Here is a 7,037-nt window from a genome sequence, read left to right on the forward strand (position 1 = left end):
AATACTCAGTTTTGAATCATCTGCTGGCTGCATAATCCGGACACGAAGGGTTTTGGGCACCATGTATAAACTCGTTGCTGATGATAGTGTTTATTCAGGGAAGTAACATAGCTCAGTAAGTGTAAAGATAATCGAAAATAATTTTGAGAAGCTCTCCAACAAGTTGTAATGAAGGGCATATGGAACCTGTTAAGACGTCGACGATAAATCTCTACAAAAAATGGTTCAAATGGCTCTGAGCACTATGGGACTCAACTGCTGAGGTCATTAGTCCCCTAGAACTTAGAACTAGTTAAACCTAACTAACCTAAGGACATCACAAACATCCATGCCCGAGGCAGGATTCGAACCTGCGACCGTAGTGGTCTTGCGGTTGCAGACTGCAGCGCCTTTAACCGCACGGCCACTTCGGCCGGCGATAAATCTCTACACTCAGTCACATCGACTAAATAGCTGGGAATAAGATTCTTAGGCGATATGAGATGAAATTCAGACTTGAAACCAGTTCCCAGAAAGAAAACATTTAAGACTAATATCTGATGAGATATTTCTCGAAAGCTGTATCTCATCTGCGAAGGAGAGCGCATATACTCTTATTCAACCTGTTACTGAATTCTGTTTCAGTGTTTGGATCATCATCTAGTCATATTGAAGGAACACCTCACAATCACTTAGCGCCTTGCTGCCAAAATTGTAACCGATTTACTGATTGCGGGAATGTTGGGAATCTCAGAACGAGAGAGACTACTTTTTTCTAGAGAAATGCAATTAGGTAAATTTAAAGAACCAGCATTTCATAAAAACTGTAGCAAAATGCTACTGAGTTCATACATAAACCAAGATATGCGGGAAAAAATGTCACGTTTGATGCTTCGTCAAAGAGGACTCTGGACACAGATCTAGGGGAAAAAACTGGCTGTGTCCTACTCATACAAAATCTTTCAGAATTCGCCATAAACGACTTAGGGAAACGATAGCTACCTAAATCTGGACGAGTCAGCCACCACGGCGCCTTACTCTATAAACAGGATAAGGGAGATTAAAATACGTGCAGAGGTGTGCAGACCTTCATGTTCTGTTCGTCTTATACGCCAATGGAACAGGAAAGGGAGCAAATGAGGAACATTGTTGGTAGTCCGATCAATATTTTCAACCATTGCATGCTCACTGAAATGTCAGATATTGTGATAAACGATCAAAGAATAGAAAGTCCCTCAACACAGGTGAGGTGACTGGTCTGAAGACGAGCCTCTACAGTTTTGAATAGATTATGTGAATGGACTTGCTCCCTCTCTAGCAGTATTTTATTGTTGGTCCATTGGTAAACGAAAGGTTACAAACGAATGGAAGATGGCGCAGGTCATTAACCGCCTTTAAGAGAGGTCACACAAGAAATGCGCTTAATTTTCTGTCTAAATGTGTGACACTAAAACCTGTGGAATTATGGAGCACGTATTTTTATGCTTGCGTGATAACGGCCTTTCTGCAGTAGTAACACCGGTTCCGGTCAGATCAGCGAAATTAAGCGCTGTGGATCTTGGTTAGCACTTGGATGGATCACCATCCGGAGTGGGGTGCACTCAGCCTTTGTGAGGCCACTTGAGGAGCTACCTGATTGAGAAGTAGCTTCACTGGTCACGAAAAGTGACAACGGCCGGGAGAGTGGTGTGCTGACCACATGCTCCTCTGTATCCACATCCGGTGACGCCTAAGGTGGAGGATGACATGGCGGCCGGTCGGTACCGTTGGGCCTTCAAGACCTGTTGGGGCGGTGATTTTTTTGTTTTTATGCTCGCGTATGGCCACTGCTTATCCGCCTCCGTAACTGAGTGATCAGCTTAGACAGCTGACACCCGGAAAAGCTGGGTTCGATTCCTGGTACTGCCAGGGACATTTCCTTGTTGGAGGACTGGTGTGGGATGCACTCAGCTTCGTGATGCCAGTTGAAGTGCTGCTTCATCGAGTAGTAGCGGCTCCACGGTCTGGGAAGTGTGCAAAATAACTGGGGGACCGGTGTGCTGACCACATGCCCCTCCACATCGCATGCCATCACAAGATAGAGGATGACACGGCGGCCGGTAGATATAGCTTGGGTGCTCGCGGCGTGGCAAGGAGTTCGTTATGACCAGCTGCTTATTAGCGAGTTGGTTCACGCTTTGAACGCAATAAAGTAGTGGTACTGTGTGGTGTGGATTCGACAAGCTGGTTGGTTGGTTGGTTTGGGGAAGGAGACCAGACAGCGTGGTCATCGGTCTCATCGGATTAGGGAAGGATTGGGAAGGAAGTCGGCCGTGCCCTTTCAGAGGAATCATCCCGGCATTTGCCTGGAGTGATTTAGGGAAATCACGGAAAACCTAAATCAGGATGGCCGGACGCGGGATTGAACCGTCGTCCTCCCGAATGCGAGTCCAGTGTCTAACCACTGCGCCACCCCGCTCGGTGATTCGACAAGCCATTGGTAGGTGTCCGCAGTTATGTCGTACCAGAGGTCTATGCACAGATCACCTAATACACCTATATTACTGGCTGGTGATTTGTAGGCTTGGAGCTGGCGCCCGACAGCGTCCCAGATGTGTTCCATCGCCTTCAGGGCAGACGAATTTGGTGGCCAAGACTTCCATGGGAGTTCACTATCATACTCCTCAAAGTACTGCAGCACGATTCTGGCCATGTGATACAGACAGTTACCTTGTTGGAAGATGCCATCGCGATAGGGACAGACATCACGAATGAAAGGACGCAGATGCTCCACAATAATGTCCACGTAGTCCACAGTTGTTGTGGAGCCTTCCCATGGGAGCCCAGGTGACTGTCTTGCATCGCATAATGCAGCCCCCACTGTCCTGCATAGTGGCGCAGTGAACGTTTCAAACAGCCTTTCACCTGGATGACGGCGAGTCACAACCATAGACATAATGTAAGATAAAAAAGTGATTCATCCATCTAGGCGACACATGCCACTGGTCCACGGTACAATGTCGATGATCCCGTGCCCACTTCAGTCATAACTAATGAAGTCGTGGGTCAATAAGGGAAGACACAGGCTTCTGCCTACCTATCTACATCCATACTCCGCAAGCCACCTGACGGTGTGTGGCGGAGGAACACAGAACCCAATGTTCAACATCATATATGCTACAGATCGCCGCCTGTTATGCGTTACACAATGGGTAAGCCTCCTTGCTCCACGTTCTATGATGAGGCATGGGAGTCCAACATCTTGTCACCTACTCATGATTTCACCGTCCTTCAACCACTTTTCATATTTGCTCATTACAAGAGCACTCGCACTTCCAACCTTCTTCCTCGTTCCCGAGATGCTCGTTCCGAGGTGCTCTGTCATAACAATCTGCCTTTTGTCAAACTCTGTTATGTCAGTGGATTTCCCTATTTCGGCCATTGCCGTCGTTAGAACGACTCCTCACTCGTCTCTGCCCCGCCTATACAGGGTGAACACTGCTAAAACTGACAAACTACAGGGACGGATTCCTGACTGGAAATGGAGGAAAACAGGTCGTATTAACATGGGTCCGCAAATGCATCGTTGCCACAACAGATGGCGCTAACGAACGACAGTTCCTTTTACCACGTGCAGTGTGTTCCTTGCGTGTTGCAGGTTCTGTGATTGACGCAGCGTACTGTATGCAGCAGGATGGTCCAGTACTCATGTTGGGAACAAGCCGAGATGGTGTTTGTGTACAACCAACCAGATGGAAATGGTCAAGAGGCAACATGGCTATACCAAAACGGGTACCCTCACAGATGCCAATCACATCACACAACATTTCAAGCCCTTTCTGGGAGTTTGTGTGATCATGCGTCCTTTCAGACAGACGACCGTGCAGGGAGGCGGTGGTCTGTGCATACACCAGATTTGGAGGACAGGGTTCTACAGGATACTGGGACGAACTCTAGTACAAGATTCTGCAAAAGAACATGGACTTCCTTCCTAACCTAACATCAAAGAACTCCCTCAGTACTCCATCCATGTCCTTTTATCCCTTCTGGCTTCCTTCATCTTGTCCGCTGAAGAGTGTTTACCAATCCGTTTGGACAAAAACACAATATTGTTCTGGTAAACACCACGACAAACTCTTATACATACGTCCTCATAGTACTGGCTTCTCAATGTATACTCATAAAGGAAGGACTTCCAAACATTGTGGATATAAATACATGAATGTATTACCGTCACGGAAATATAGTGACTGAATTGGGAACTGTTCTTCATCAAGCACAACTCCAATATTCATCAAACTTTGTAGAGATCTTCATTATATAACGGGCGTTAAAAGACATAACTTTCTTTCCATTCGGAACTGATGTCCATCATCAGCAGCAACATGAGGTGTGGCCCTGAGGCACAGATACAAGAGTGTATTCATTGTGCCATGAAAGCAAACAGTCTCTGAACGTCAGGAACTTCTTGCCATATCTCAAACTCATGGTGTGTCAGTTCACGAAGATTTCTGGCTGGAATCTGGTATGACATTGTGCGTCTTCCCATTACATCACAGACATGCTCCATGGGTCACAAGTCGAGGGACTGGTCAGAGCATTCAACGACCCGCACGTTCCTCAAGACAGTCGTGGTGTGAACTGGAGTGTGCGGTGTCGCATTATCGTGCTGGAATACACCATTTGGTATGCTGATCAAGAAGTTTATGACAACAGGGTTTACCATTCTTGCCACATACTGGTGATCATTCATCCTCCCTTCAACTATTATCGAATCAGTCCTATCGTTATCACCAATAGTTCCCCCCAGTATGATTCCAGGGGTTGGAGAGGTATGAGTCTTGAGAATCGTTGCTTCCTATGACCTTTCACCAGGCTGTCCACGGACACACTGGCGTCGATATGACCGCCACAAGCAGGAGCGAGACACAGAGCGCAACGCCACAATATTCCACTTAACGTCCCAGCTGATTCTGACTCTGCATCACACAAGTCTCTGTTCTCTATGGCATGGTTTTATTTCAACTGTTGTCATCCGCCTGTCCGCTATAATGAGCCGAAAAACTCTATGACCTTCTCGTAGTGTAGTCCATCTGAAAGGACCCATGCCTACCCTTCCCTCCTCACTGTTGTCCTTCGTCCATCTTGTCACCACTAGTTTTGTACTCATCGCATGACAGCCAACCTGTCGGTATGACGCACCCATCTCCTTCATACCAATGATTCTATCTTTCTCAGAGTCCGAAAGTAGCGACAAACAGCAAGTGCACCACCTCTTGTCATGCTGCGTTGTTATCTTCACCTCAAAAGTTACAGTAACATTACACTCACCCATTGGTCACAACGTCCTCACACCATTCTTCATCGGTAGCAACGGCTTTTTTTCGTACTGAAAATGAGCTCACATAAAGATGAATTTCTGATGAACATATCCCACAAACATGGAGTCTGTGATTGGCAGTTTTTGGTCTAGATGTTCATTGTGTAACACTTTCCATTTCCACCAGTGTAAAAGAAAGCAGCTATTTCCATCTGGTTAATCATATCTTTTTAGAAAAAGCTTAAACCAAGCAAATATCTATTTACAGGGTAATGAATGTACTGTAGGATCAAGATGTACAGCTAGTATTGATAAAAAACATATCGCGACACAGTACTGAGACGCCCTTAACACAATATAACTTAAAAATAATTAACAACGCGACATTTATAAGTAACCAGCCGCTAATATCAGATTCATTGTTATCCGTTATAAGTTCGTGGCATTCGTTTGAAACAGCTTCCTAGACAAACTAATCAGAGTACACAATAAAAAGACATGAATCGCTGTTGGGGTTGGAACTTTATAAACTGAAAAGGAAAACTTACATGTCTGTCATTCAGAATCATGCTTTAGTTGCAGCTATAAAAATTGTGCCAACTTTCAAACAAAAGTTATTAAAAGCTCTGGAAGCATGCACATAATGCCAGAAATTACTTATACAAGAGACACCGAAGCTAAAAAGCAGACAGTAGTACAAAAGATAAAACATCAGCCAGGAGATCACGTTAACACAATATATTTATCTGAATGGAATAATCATAAACGGAAATTTGCAGCTATTTGGTGTTATAATAATCATCTGCTAATACAACGTACACAATAAGATCAAATTACGTGAGGAAATACCAAACAGCCATTTTTGTTGATTGCTGTATTTTTCATACAATTTAATCCACGGTCATGGAGTTCAGCTACCATTATAATGGATACATTAATGTCAATAGGATTTATCAATTTGGTAAAAATACCAACTTCTTTGTCGGAAAATTCCTATACAATATGATCATCTTACATTATTTCCCACTTTCCCAGTCATATTAAAAAAAAAAAGATTCCTCTGAAACATAAAAACCTGTATTTAGTTGTTAGTACTTATATAGAATACTGAAAAACTGTGCTCACACAATGATTACTGTCCTTTCTGAAGTACAAGGGCTTATTCGGCTAACCTATTCACCTCAAATACTTCCTAAACCGTTTACCATATTGCCATATTGTAGTTCGGTTTTCACCCTAATGAATTGTAAGAAAATCCTCACTAAACGACGTATGCTCTCGTGTCACAGCTACCTGTATTACAGAGGTATTAGTATACTTTCCACTTTTTAAATGTAACTATAGTAATTTTTGTTGCTAGTGTCGTAGGTATCAGAGACGAATTCAATTGCTTTTCATTCTCCAAAATCTGACAAATAGTTTCGGAGAAACTGCGATATTTAGAATTTAGGATTTGTCTGTTTCTGACATTGAAGTGATTGCTGCCTTGTGCGGAAGATCGTGATTTCATACCTAAATAAGAAAATCGTCATGTCGAATGAGGGAGGAACATGCTGCCGCACTGCTGAGATACCTGTATAAAGGGGGCTCAGTGCGAATGTAGCTTTCCTCGCCTGTCATCGCACAGATTGTATGGTTTTGCAGGAATCATCTGCATAGCGTCTTGCACTGATAGCCTGTCACCTGCAAATCAAACGGTGTAAATGTGAATTTCATCGGCAAGTTAAAACATCACTTGATTTTTATTAAAACACGTGAT

Source organism: Schistocerca nitens, chromosome 3 (genome assembly GCF_023898315.1).
Source record: "Schistocerca nitens isolate TAMUIC-IGC-003100 chromosome 3, iqSchNite1.1, whole genome shotgun sequence".
NCBI lineage: Eukaryota > Metazoa > Arthropoda > Insecta > Orthoptera > Acrididae > Schistocerca > Schistocerca nitens.